Here is a 13,322-nt window from a genome sequence, read left to right on the forward strand (position 1 = left end):
AAAAGGATTGTGCGGTGGCTCCGGTCAATTGTAGATACGATGGGCATTGAGCGCGTTCGATTTTTCGGGGATTTTGAACGAAAGCAGTTTGAGGTTTTGGGGGAAATTTTACGCAAAACCGTACAATCTTAGTACAGAACCTTACAACCGTACAATTAGTACCCAAACCGTACAAATTGGCAGATATGCATATGAACCCTGTTAAATCAAAAGCAAAAATGGAAACATGTTTATATGAGGCATTTAATAAAAGGGTACCAAACATTTTAAAAGCCAAAGTGGTTGAAATTTGAATGTACCATTTTTAAAGAGGGACATAAAGAAAGCAAATGTTGTGTGCATTGGTAGGTGCCCTTTACATGATAGAAAAGCAGACAATTGTGTGTTCTGTCCTAATTGAAACAGCACTGCATCTGAGTACATTATGGCGCTTACATAGAAAGGTTTGACGACTGATGTGCGGTGAAGTGTTATTGTCGGACCCCGGTTTATTGAATTTCGTGATTTAGTGAATTTTTCTTTTCCCTTCCGACAAAAATGAAGGCAAAAAACCTATTAACTGAATAATAAACTCCAAATAAATAAATCATTTTAAGAGCCTTTTTTGTTAATTTGAGTTAGGAAATATTGGATTGTTTTCCAAATGATACATCTAACTTGTCCGAAACAGAAAGACTTTTCTTGGAATCAGCCATTTTTAACGGGCAAGGAGGGAACCAATGAATAGCGATTCTGATGCAGAAAGCAATAATGAAACTCCCATTGAAACTTACTTTTTCAAATGCTTTACATGGCATGGAAACTGCAAACACATATCTCATTCAGCAGGCTGTAATATTTGACACAGTATTTTCTCTGTTCCATAAAGTCGAAAGAGAAGTATTCGAGTCAAGTATCAAGGAAATCGTGAAACATCTACTACTCAGTACTTTAAAATTTTGAATTAACTAGTGTGTAATGAACCTAGGAACAGCTATAATTCACTCTCAATTCTCAAAGATACTAAAAGAATGATCATTCTTTTGGGAAGTATAATGGTTTGTCTCTCGAATGGTATGGGATATCATGTCTTCAGCTATCACATAAAAATGTTCAATAGGACTTTTACCTGCGATAATGTCAGTTATACTTTAGTGCAGTGCTTCTCAACCTTTTTTACTTTGCGGTGCACTTAAGAAATTTCTAGATCAACGGGGCACACTGAACTTAATTTCGCAATGGTGATATAGAAATGTTTTTATCATTCACTGGTAAAAAGGCGGGGAATGAGGGGAGGTGGACTTTTTTCATATGAATAAAACAATTATAACAAACGTAGTGTATTTAAATTTATTTAGAAAGCAGAAATATTTCGAATGTATTGAGGTTGATAATGAACAACAAAACTATAGCTATTTACAGAAAATTATGCTTCATATGTTTCAAAGAATTTCTATAAAACATGTCATTAAAGTGCACACTGCAGTTAAACGATTTATCAAATAATGTTTTAAGAAAGAAGCAAGCAAGAAATTAAAACCAAGCACCTAACTTCCGTTTGACACTAATTTTTGACGTTTGATGTTCGGCTCTATGCTGGAAAGAGCTTACGAAATTCTCGATCCAGACTCTTTAGAGATGATCTCTTACTGTTTTTTTAATAAGTGCGAGGGCTGAGAGGCTGTGTTCGCAAATATATGTAGTTGAAAATGGTAGCAGCACATCAATAGCAAGACAAGAGATATTGGGATATTCATTTTTAACCAGCAACCAAAATTCGTCCAGAGGCACTTCGCTCAACTTAAGTTTAAGAGTACGGTCGCTCTTGAGGTCCATAAATTCTTCTCGGGCCTTCGGAGAAAGGTCTTTAACTGATGCCTCCGCAGATAAAGAGAATGGATCACGAATCCAGTCATACTGTTCCATGTTAATATTCTTGAAATAGTGCATAAACTTGTCCTGAAGTATGACTAAATATTCTGCCACCACATTCAGCAGCTTTTCTTCCATGCCATTTTCTTCACATACCATGTTGACGGTCCGTTTGAACATGTCCAATGAGCCACGAACAACTTCTTCGCTCCACAGCTGAATTTTTGATTTGAACCCGTAAGACTTGTCCATACATGTAACCCCAATTCTCTCCTTGTCTTAGCATTTTCCGATTCAATTTTTTAAGGTTTTCAAAAATGTCAGCCATGTACGCTAGTTTTGACAGCCAATATTTGTCTTGCAACAAACTGGCGTACTGCATTTCATTTTTTAAAATCAAAAACTGTCGTACCTCTTCCCTCAATTCAAAAATTCTTGATAGTACCTCACCACTTGAAAGCCATCAAATCTCTACATGAAGAAGTTGATCTGCCCCCATTCCTTCACAAAGTATGGAGAAAAAGCGAGAATTACGCGACCTCGATTTTTATCTAATTCACGATTTTCACGACTACAGCCAAAGCTGACTTCAGCTCATCTGGTAAGTTTTGCCATGAGAGTTTCAAGATGGAGGAAACAGTGTATGGTTTTAATTTCTATTTTACTAAGTGTCAAAACCGAGCTTTGAGGAACTACGACAAAAGGAAATTAGAATCGGAACTCGAAAAGAGGAAAACCAAAGCTAAAGCTGGGGCTAAAATTCCTGGGGGAGGGAACGATACTCCCGTTTGCGAAAGATTTAGAAAAATTCTGTATAATTAGTCGATTTCGTGGAAATTTAAATCATTTTTCAAAAACTGAAAGTAATAGGATCACAAGAAGTTTAAAAGAAATGGGGCACCCGCCTCTCTCCCCTTCTCGGGTATGTCTTATTGCACATGATCGAAAGGGGGAGTTGAGAAGTTACAGAACGATACAAACATTATTCGGTCGTAACTTTAAAATGAAATACGTCAAGGCTCTTCCCTTTTATATAACTACGAAAATACCGCGGCACACCGGGTTCCTTGTCGCGGCGCACCAGTGTGCCGCGGCACACCGGTTGCGAAGCCCTGCTTTAGTGTACTTGCAAAGGAATCTACTTTGCGTGCAGATACATTTTGGTTTATATGTCTTCCACTTGGCATCCTTCATTTCAAAACTAGACTTATCACATTTGTTCTTAGTAAAAATTTCTACACTTCCAGCAGCATCTTGTACAGAAAATTTGTCACTTCATGTTGGTGCAAGACATTTTGTTAGAGAGTCATCTATTTATTTTGTCACTAACTAAATCAGGTTCAGGAGGAATGATAATAATAAATGATGAAATAATCCTTGTAGGGTCAGGTGGGGTAAAATGGGTAGGGGGTAAAATGGGTAGTCAAAATATATGGTTTTAAAAACAAATTATTTTAAATTAAATTTGCCTTTTTTTTGAGTGGGACATTATACTTGGCTGTTCTGAATTCTATTTCACAAAGTATATTTTTTCAATAGATTATTTTTTAATGAGAGGTAACACTTTAAATTGAAGTAGATAAATTCAAGCTACATGTTGTCTGCTTAAACTTCTATCTCCAGCTCCTGATTTTTGAGAAATTTTTATTACTGTGTCATAACATCTTTAGTTGGACATTTTTGTTGCTGCTTCAACTTACAGGGAAGAAAGAAAAAATATTTTCTATTTTTAATCTCATATTTTGAAAATGGGGTAAAATGGGTATATATTTAGGCTTATCATTCCCACAAGTTGTTTTAAAAGATACTGCATATTTTCCTTTAAATGAATATTAATTCATTTGTGGTTAATTTCAAATGATTGAAACATAAAAGTATGCAATGCCATGACTTTATAAAATAAACTTCGCTCCATCATAATAAATAATAAGATTCCAGCGGTATACATATTCTAGAGTTTGTGTGCACTTGCGCACAAAATAACAATTTCCTCAGAATATGCTGGGCCCAGCCTGTTGCTGGTCGTCACATTTGTATTTGATAGCAATCAGATGCTACCAATTTCTCTAATGTACCTTTAAATTCTCAGAACACATCCTCGTTTCAATCCGAAAAATATACGTCACAAAGAACGATTTCATCACCTTATAAACATTTGAAAAGTGCAATATTGTCTGCAATTTCAACAAGAGCTTCAGATTTGACAACTACCTGCATGAGTTATTTAAAACTTAAATGTATGCTGGCAAATACAGGAAGTATTGACAAAGATGTTGTTTTAGAAAGGCTAAGAGTTGAAAGTGAAAAAAATAATGAATTAAAAAACAAGAAAATAAAAAAAATAGTGGAAAAAGAAAGATTAGAGGAAGTATCTGGAATAGAAACTGCTAAAATATGCTTATGAAGCAAAGTTTAACCATAGGTGCCTGGGTTTAAATATTACACTTAGAGGAAAAAAGGAAGCAAGAATTTATTGGCAAATGTATCGCTGTTGAGGGAAATATTATGAAATGAAATATTTTTAAAAAATCCGAGATGGGGGATTTTTTTTTATTTTTCCTGATATAGACGACATGGATTTCATTGAAAAACATCAAATAATAAAAAAATTTAATGAGCCACAATTTAACAATAGAGGCCATTACTTTTTTTAAAGAATGACAAGTATGGATATCATGCATTGAAAGAAACTAATATTTTGTCAAATTTACTGTTTGCACTATTTTTTAAAAATTAAATAGTTAAATTTTGTTAACTGACTCCTAAGTCTATGTTATCACACTGCAATGAACAAATAGTATGGGTTTTTTAAAATCACTTCTTAAGACTTCAATACCCATTTTACCCCATAGGCTACCCATTTTCACCTGCATAGGGTAAAATGGGTATAGAAAACATATAGTCATAAACACTCCTCTCAAAAATAAATTTGTATCAAATTATGTGTGAAAATCATTTAATTCTACTCAAAACGTATGTAATGTATACATACATAAAAAAAAAAAAAAATATGTTGACAAAAAATATTAGAGTCAAAATCCAAAAGTAGGCTATTTTATCCCACCTGAACCTACTCAATAGCTTCCTCATCTGAGAGAATTCTTTTTAATCATTAATTTATAGAAATTTAGCGTATAGAAACTTAGTCATTATTTTGCAAATTGTGTAAGAATCATTATAAAGCATACCAAACGGCAAATGATACTCTAAAAGGAATCTTAAGATTCAGAATGAATTCTCTAAAGAGAACTGGCGTACATATACAATAGACTATTTTTGAGAAATGCCAATCTTTACATGCCTTGTATATGCAGAAGAATTCCTGCGGGGAGGGGGGGGGGCCCTCCTGTCAATCAAACAGCAACCCTTTAAACTTAAAACTCCAACCACTTGACCTTGTTTTGTTATTGCATAAATGCAGCTTGTTTCATGATTTTTTTTTTTTGTAGGAATGTGAATCAGTAGAAAAAAAAATCCATATTAGTCGTCCTGTTTTTAGGACACCCGGATATTTCACTATATATACCTACAAGATATTATTGTTTTCTTGAATATTGTGATAATGCATATCACATTTTTTACCCATTTACATTTTTCCCATGTTTTCGGTCATTTTAATCGTTTTCTTCCCCCATTTTGTTGTTTTTTTATTTTCTTGTGCATTCCACGTTTTCCCCGCGTTCCCCCGTTAAATTTCGCACACTTTACGATATCAAAATATGACTTATTCACTTTTCCCGTCGTTTAGCTTTTTGTCAATTTTTCAAGCGTCGATCCGATTTTTTGCATCTTCTTGTCGGCCATTAAAATGGCGTAGCGTCCCCTTCCCTTCGTTGTTTGGGCGCCAAACGCACTCATTGGTTCCCGCGCATCACCGCGTACCCTGATCTGATCGCTCATTTGCCGATTCATTTTTCCACCCCACTTCACTCTACTTGCTGCTCTCTGTCCGCTCGGTCGCATTTTCTGCGGCTCCGGTTTTTGTTCTACGATGGCGATAATGAAGCATCGGTGCACGGCGTCTGGGGACGGCCGTTGCTCGCCGCAAAATCGTTAATAACCTCAACATGAGGTGAACGTTTCATTTTTTCATATATGTTTGAAATATATTAATCAAGACCGTACTTCGTCGCAGCTGAAGATGAGTGCATTGATGATCCATCACCTGTTTGAATGATGGCGTCCGATGGCGGCACGCAGAGTGCACCTGAATCGTCCCCTTAATGTAACTACTTCTTCGATGATCTACATACCATGAGGTGACGGCATGGATCCGCATTTACCTTGAATGTATCCTGATTCCTTTTTAAGCGTGTGACGAGCTCAACGTTGTCACCATGGTGATTACAGCCTGCACCATTTTCGTCTCAACGTACATCGGCCTGCAACGGACATTTTTTTTTTTATCAAAAGCCATCCCTCGATAACATCCCACCATATTCATAGCGAACTGTACGTCCTTCGTCCATTTCAATTTAAATATTCTACCACCCTCCGCGAGAACTCTACCTTTTTTTGATCGTTAACGAACTTAGCAACAAAACCCAGCTCCATTCATGAACTCTTAAGACTGTATTCCTCGCATTTGTTTTTTTTTTTATACTAAGTGAAATGTTCTGGTGATCACCATGCCTAGTGCCTGTCTTCATGGAAAGAACGTAGAATAAAGAATGTGTGGTAATTAATTTTGTGTTTTCTATCGTCAACAAACACCACCCCCCGGGTAAGTCTCTTTTAAATTTTTGTTCTTGGGCATTCAAGGCAGTCGTTGGTCTGAGGTTATGCGCGGCAGCGATGCTTCCACTTCCACGGCCTAAAATCGCTTTCTCTTTGGTTTTCGTATGATTTCACAAAATTAATCGCGCGCAACATGACAAAATGGCGCCGTTTTTGACCAGGTCTTGAATGCCTTTTTTTTTCTGAAGTTGAATGCATATGCACTTTTGTTGTTTTTTTCATATGGCTTTTTGTATTTCTGTGATGTTAATGGGGGGATATATTAATTTTATATTTTTAATTTAGTTCAAAAATTTGATGTCATTTTTTTATTTTATTAGTTGCATTTATTCTCATGTGTGCATGTGCTTTCAACAATATTTGCATTTAAAAATTTTTGTTTCTCATGATTGCACCGTGTGAATTAAGTGAAAATTATATTAGATGCTCATTGATTTTTGTGCTAAAGTAAAAGACGGCACATTTGTTGCCATGTCAACTGATAGTACTCAAACCGACCCACCCCAAGGTGTGAATATGACCAATGAGTCACCTCAAGGTGCTGTGGCGAGTAGGAATTTTAACTTCCCCATTCCCTCATATTCAGGCGAGCCAGAAACTGTTGAATTTTTTATATCACAAATTAAGGACTTGCAGAATTTAAACGGTTGGGATGATCCCACGACTCTTATGTTTTTAAAGTCAAAACTTTCTGGCTCTGCCTTGTATTTTTTTGCGACCAATCCCAGTTGCTTGGAGTCTATGACTTTTAACCAGGCTTGTGACAAATTGCGTGCATTTTTCAAAATGCATACCCCTTCTTCTGTGTCCCTTTCAGAATTTCAAAATATCAAATTTGAAACTCATGAGAGTATTCAGAGTTTAGCACATCGTGTTGAACGTGCTGCTCACTCAGCATATCCTTTTATTACGGATAGTGCTGCCCTCACCCAAATAAAATCTTACCAATTTTTGGCGGCTTTACCATTGAATATCAAGGACAAACTACTTGATGTCGACACGTCAAAGTTTACCGATTTAGTCGACAAGGCTAATAAGTTACACTGTTTACATGTAACAGGCCAACCAAAATTGACAAATGCTATGACTAGTGCTCAAGTGCAAATAGATGCCTTGGCCGAAAATTTACGATCTTTAACAACATGTGTCACTAAATTAATGTCAAATTGTCGTCTTTGTGGGGAAAGTCCACACCCACTTGTTGAATGTCCTTTGTACATTCGCGTCTCTTCCGTTAATGAGAAAACTGTTTTGCCCAAACCCCAGCAAAAAGTCTCTCAAAATTCTAATAACACTTTTTGTGTATTTTGTGGTAGAACAAACCACTTAATGATTAATTGTCGGATTTACAATGGGGGTCAACCCCTTAACAATTTCTCAAATCAAGGTCAAAATAGGCCTCAAACTCAAAATTTTTTTGCCCCTCGTATTCCATTTAGGCCACGAGGTAACTTTAATTTCCCCAACCAGTTTGTTCCACCCCAACATTTTCTGTCGCAAAACAGATTTTCATCGCCGGAAGTAAGACTTAATACTCCAACACAAAATGGAGACAATTTAAACTGGCGAGGGGGTCATCCATGAGGGACGGCTTGGCCTCGGTAACTGATTTCTCATCTCTGGTCCCTCAAAATATTAGTGTACAGGAGACTGAATCTGTTCAATGTAAGAAACATAATACATATCCAGATTTACATACCTTTTTAAATAGCTCCATTGGTAAAGATACTATTGGGGAATTTTTGTCGAAATTTTCAAAGCCTGATGAGTCTCAATGCAAACAATCCGAATCCATTTTTAATGTTCATTCTGATAACAAGGTTAGCGACTTACCTATACTTAATATTTCAATTGGTCATGAGATATTCCCAATGCTTTTGGATTCAGGATCTTCGGTCAGCTTATTTTCAAAAGCTGTTTTCGAACAGATAAAATCTTTGACAAAATGCAGATTTCTCTCACGCACTGTCACAATCAGGACTGTAAATTCTAATTTATCATTTTCTGCGTGCGCTGAGGTTTCATTTAAAATTGGTAAAAATTTCTTTAAGCACCCATTTTTTGTTGCTGATTTTGCACCTTCCTCTTTTTATGGGATATTAGGTTATGATTTTTTAACCCGTTTCAATGTGTTAATTGACACTAAGACCGGCAGTGCCACTTTTGATAATTTTAAAGCTCCTTTAATGCCTCAAACTGACATCTCACAACATTTGGCCAAAATTAATTCTCTGCATAGTGACAAGGCTTTTTCTGTTGCTCTTAAAAACAAATTAATTATCCAACCGGGGGAAACTGCCATTGCTAATTTTTCGTTATCTGACATACCGGTCAAATCATCTGAAATTTATTTTATTCCTACCGTTAATGACATAACTTGTGAAATTCATCCCGCTGTGCACTTAGTCGAGAAACATAATTTCTCCTCTATTATCAGAAATATTGGTAACAATCCTCTTCATTTAAATAAAGGTATGGTAATGGGTCATGTCACTGAACAGTTTGAAATTTTAAATGATTCTTTGAATGAAACTACATGCTCAAGCAATCAATCCCAATTTTGTCACCAAATTATTGCATCTGACGAAGTATTAAAAATCAGGAAAGAGGAACTTAGTCCTTCAGATTTTAAATTAGATCACTTAAATACTTCACAACAAGATATTTTATTAAACATTTTGATGAAAAATTTTTCTGTGTTTAGTAAATCTGTCAAAGCTTTAGGGTGTTCTGACATTGTCACTCCTTCAGTCATTTTGCGTAACAATAATCCAATTAAGGCCTTACCTTTTGAAATTCCTCAGGCGTTAAAAGGACAGGTTCAGGAAGAATTGGATGAATTAATTGAGGCTGGAATTATTTCTAGAAATGTGAGCCACTATGCGAGTCCGATGATAATGGTACGTAAGAAATCTGGGCCTAATGAACCACCTAAGTACCGTATGGCATTAGATTTAAGATTATTAAATTCCGTCATCGAAAGTTCCACATACCCACTTCCCAAAATTTCTACGTTAATCAATGCCGTCTCATCCTATAAGTACTATACCGTTTTAGATCTGCATTCGGCCTATTGGCAAATTCTCCTTCCCAATCATCTCCAAGATATTGTGACTTTCTCGACCGAATTTGGCTCTTTTGCTCATAACCGTTTGCCCTTTGGCCTTAAGGTAAGTAGCAACATTTTCCAATCTGCCGTGGATCAGTTAATTGATGAGTTAAAATTGCTAGGAATGCACGGAATTCATGCATTTCAAGACGACTTTTTGGTTTGTGCCGAAAACTTTGACCAGATGGTATCTAAGCTCGAGGCTGTCTTTTCTGTTCTCTCCAAACATAATCTAACTTTATCGCCATCTAAATGTGTTTTTTTCCAGACCGAAATTGATTATTTGGGATTTCATATATCACACAACTGTATTCAACCTATTACTTCTAATATTGCCAAAATTACCAAATTTGCCCCACCTCGCACTGTGCGACAGGTCAAGAAATTCTTGGGGTTATGTGGATTTTATAGGCATTTAATTCACAAGTATGCTGAACGCACCCATGTTTTGACACAATTAACCGCAAAAAATAAACCTTTTGAATGGAATGATGTTCACCAAAAAGCTTTTGATGATCTCCAGTCTACCTTTTTTAAGCAGCCTTTTGTGGTTCTTCCAAATTGGAATGATGATTTCTATTTAAATACAGATGCTTCACTTCAGGGAATTGCTGCTGTATTGATGCAAAAGAGAGATGGTATTCTAAAACCCGTGTCTTATTTTAGTAAAGCTTTGTCAAAGTCTGAACGTAATTATCCTCCAATTAAACTCGAGTTGTATGCTATATATAAAGGAATGACAGCATTCAAGACATACCTCTTTAATAGAAGATTTATTCTCATGTCTGACAGTAAGCCCTTAGAGCGTTACAGCAATGTAACCTCGCCAGCCGATGTTGTTACTCGTTGGTTGTTAGAAATTGGTCAATATTCCTATACTTTTTCATATATCCCTGGCCCTCAGAATATTTTAGCAGATTTCTGTTCTCGGAGCCCTGACCCCAATTTACATGAATCAGCTCTTCAACCCAATGCGGATAAGGAGTTGATCCTTCCCTTCACTGATATTTCCACCCCTGACAATATGCAGTGTGATATACCCTCTAATACTCCTTGTGTTGAATCCACTAATGTGGTTAATTATTTGAGACCGCACCCTACTTCCCTATGTGAACCTCAGTCTGGTCATAATTTAAGCTCTCATTCATTTGTGTGTGCCCAAACTGATGCACATAATGAAATATCTATTAAAACCTTTTTACGTGAGCAACTTAATGATCCGTACATTAAAGAAGCTGTTTCCTTTTTGCAAAAGCCTAATCTGCATCATGCTCACAAGCTTAAGGATTTTTTCATTTGTCCAACTACAAACCTATTAATGCATGTTCGCAACAAAACTTGTTTACCTACTATTGTTGTTCCCGACACATTGAAAGCTAAAGTTTTGCAAATTTGTCACATTTCTCACACCGGAATAAAGAAAACGTATGAGGTAGTTGTTAGTAAATATTTTTGGTTAGGAATGTATCGGGATGTGTCGAATTTTGTTTTATCATGTGATTTTTGTATTCGACTGAAGCCCTATTCCATTAAACCCGCCCCATTGCAAAATATTTGGATTCCGAGGAGACCTGGTGAGTTCTGTTCAATCGACCTGGTAGGTCCAATTCGCCAATATGGATATATTTTGACGGTTACTGATCATTTTTCTCGTCACGTTGTCCTTTATCCTTGTAAAAATATTACTGCCAACACAATAGTTAAGCACATGTTGAATTACATTTCTCTATATGGTAGAATGTCGTATCTTCTGTCAGATTTAGGCCGTCAGTTTGACAGTGATGTATTTCACTCTCTGAACAAGGCCTTAGGTGTTACAATTCAGCATTCTTCTCGTGCTCATCCCCAGTCCAATTCGATTTCTGAGAGAATTAATAGTCAAATCAAGTCTAGTTTACTGTCTTTACTCGAGCAGAATGTGTCTTTAGAAGTTGCTGTTATGGTTCACATGTCTATATATAATGGGACAACTCATTCATCTACTGGTTTCACTCCTAACATGTTGCACTTGGGAAGGGAACTATCCTTGTTTTTTGACACTTTTGATAATGACGTGCAACCTCGATTTCTTAACACCTCACATTATATACAAAATGTTCTGCAGGATCTTCGCCTAATCTATGAGGAGGCGTACTCTTCTTTACAACTCAAACAGATCAATCAAAACAATAGGCAATTGCCTGCTTCTCACAGTCGAAATTTTAAACAAAATGATATTGTATACATGAAGTCGGCTGACACTTTTAAACCTAGATTTGATGGTCCTTATACTGTAGTAAGCAAAGTAGGGGAGGTAAATTGTAATATTAAACTCTTAGGTGATGACTCCGCGCAACCTTTTGTAATTCATGTCAATCGTTTACGTTTAGCCCCACCTCGCAAAAGCAATTTAATGTCTGTTAACACAGATAACAATGTGTCCCACCAACCTCAGCATCCCAGTCAACAAACCCGTTACTTTCTCCGTAGTTGTAAGTAATTTAATCATAGGGTGTGCCACTTGCTGTTATGTACGGGCAGTCGTGCTGGTCGTGATTGTAATTCCGGAATCCGTATCATTTTGCTTGTGACTCTCTCTATGTCTTTTACGAACGTAATTTTTTTCTCCCCTATGTTTGTTTTCATTGAGGGGCACTGTGATGAGAATGTATTGTTAATACACGGCAAGTCGATCTCATTTTTTCTATTTTTTGAAATGTATTCTTATGTGTTTTTTTAATTTTTACGTATGACAGGACGCTGTCATATTTTTTGCTGTTGGTACCAACATATGTATGTCAACATGTGCGTAACAATTTTTCCTCCACATAATAATGTCAATCTCTCGATTATGTCCTAATATCTACAACCGGTTTTCCTTATTATGTCTTACTCTTCATGCTTATGAATTTGTCCGTCTCAATCTTAGTGTGTCTTCAACATTCAATTTTTTTTCAAATACAAATTTAGTACTCAGTGTGCTCCTGGTAATTTGGTGCACTACGCTGTTGAACTCTTTAACAATATGAACTGTTTACAAAAAAAAAAAAAAAAAATTTCTACTTGAAATTTTTTACTCATGTTACCCTAATGTGTAACACTTGACATAGATAGTCAAGATAATGATTCTAATGTTTTTTGTGCATTAATATGTTCCTGTATAATTTAATGCATATCGAGAATGGTCATATTTGAGGGTTATTGCATTTTTTTTGTATTCATACCTTCTACATGTGTTGGGTTGTTGTGAACTTTTTTTGAATGTTTATATTTTTAACTCTTGGTATGCTATGTGTTGTTCATGTAATCACAACTGTGTGTACTTTTTTGTCCTTTTGGTTGGTCGTGTGTGGCAAATTGTTTTGTGAGCAGGGTGCAATCATGACATGCAAAAAGAAAATGCAAACAGTTCATTTTCTTTGACTTACCCATTTTCTACCTTGACGATAGTATAAAACTGTATCCCATGTTTTTTTTGGATGTTACAACTCTTTATGCATTTGAATATATATGATGTATGAATTTGTTGTGTAAAGTTTCGGTAAATTGGAGCTGGACTTAAAATTTTCTTTTTTTTCTCTTTTTTTTTCTTTTGCTTTGCCAGTGTATGTGATAATGCATATCACATTTTTTACCCATTTACATT

The 13,322-nt window shown here is 36.0% G+C and overlaps 1 protein-coding gene across 2 annotated transcripts in view; it reads right to left on the reverse strand.

Moving 5' to 3' along the window:
• The window catches only part of LOC129225712 (SR-related and CTD-associated factor 4-like), an 83,878-nt gene that overhangs the window by 18,693 nt on the left and 51,863 nt on the right, over positions 1 to 13,322 (reverse strand). The gene's annotated exons all lie outside the window — the stretch shown is intronic.

This window comes from Uloborus diversus, chromosome 7 (assembly GCF_026930045.1).
Source record: "Uloborus diversus isolate 005 chromosome 7, Udiv.v.3.1, whole genome shotgun sequence".
NCBI classification, from domain to species: domain Eukaryota; kingdom Metazoa; phylum Arthropoda; class Arachnida; order Araneae; family Uloboridae; genus Uloborus; species Uloborus diversus.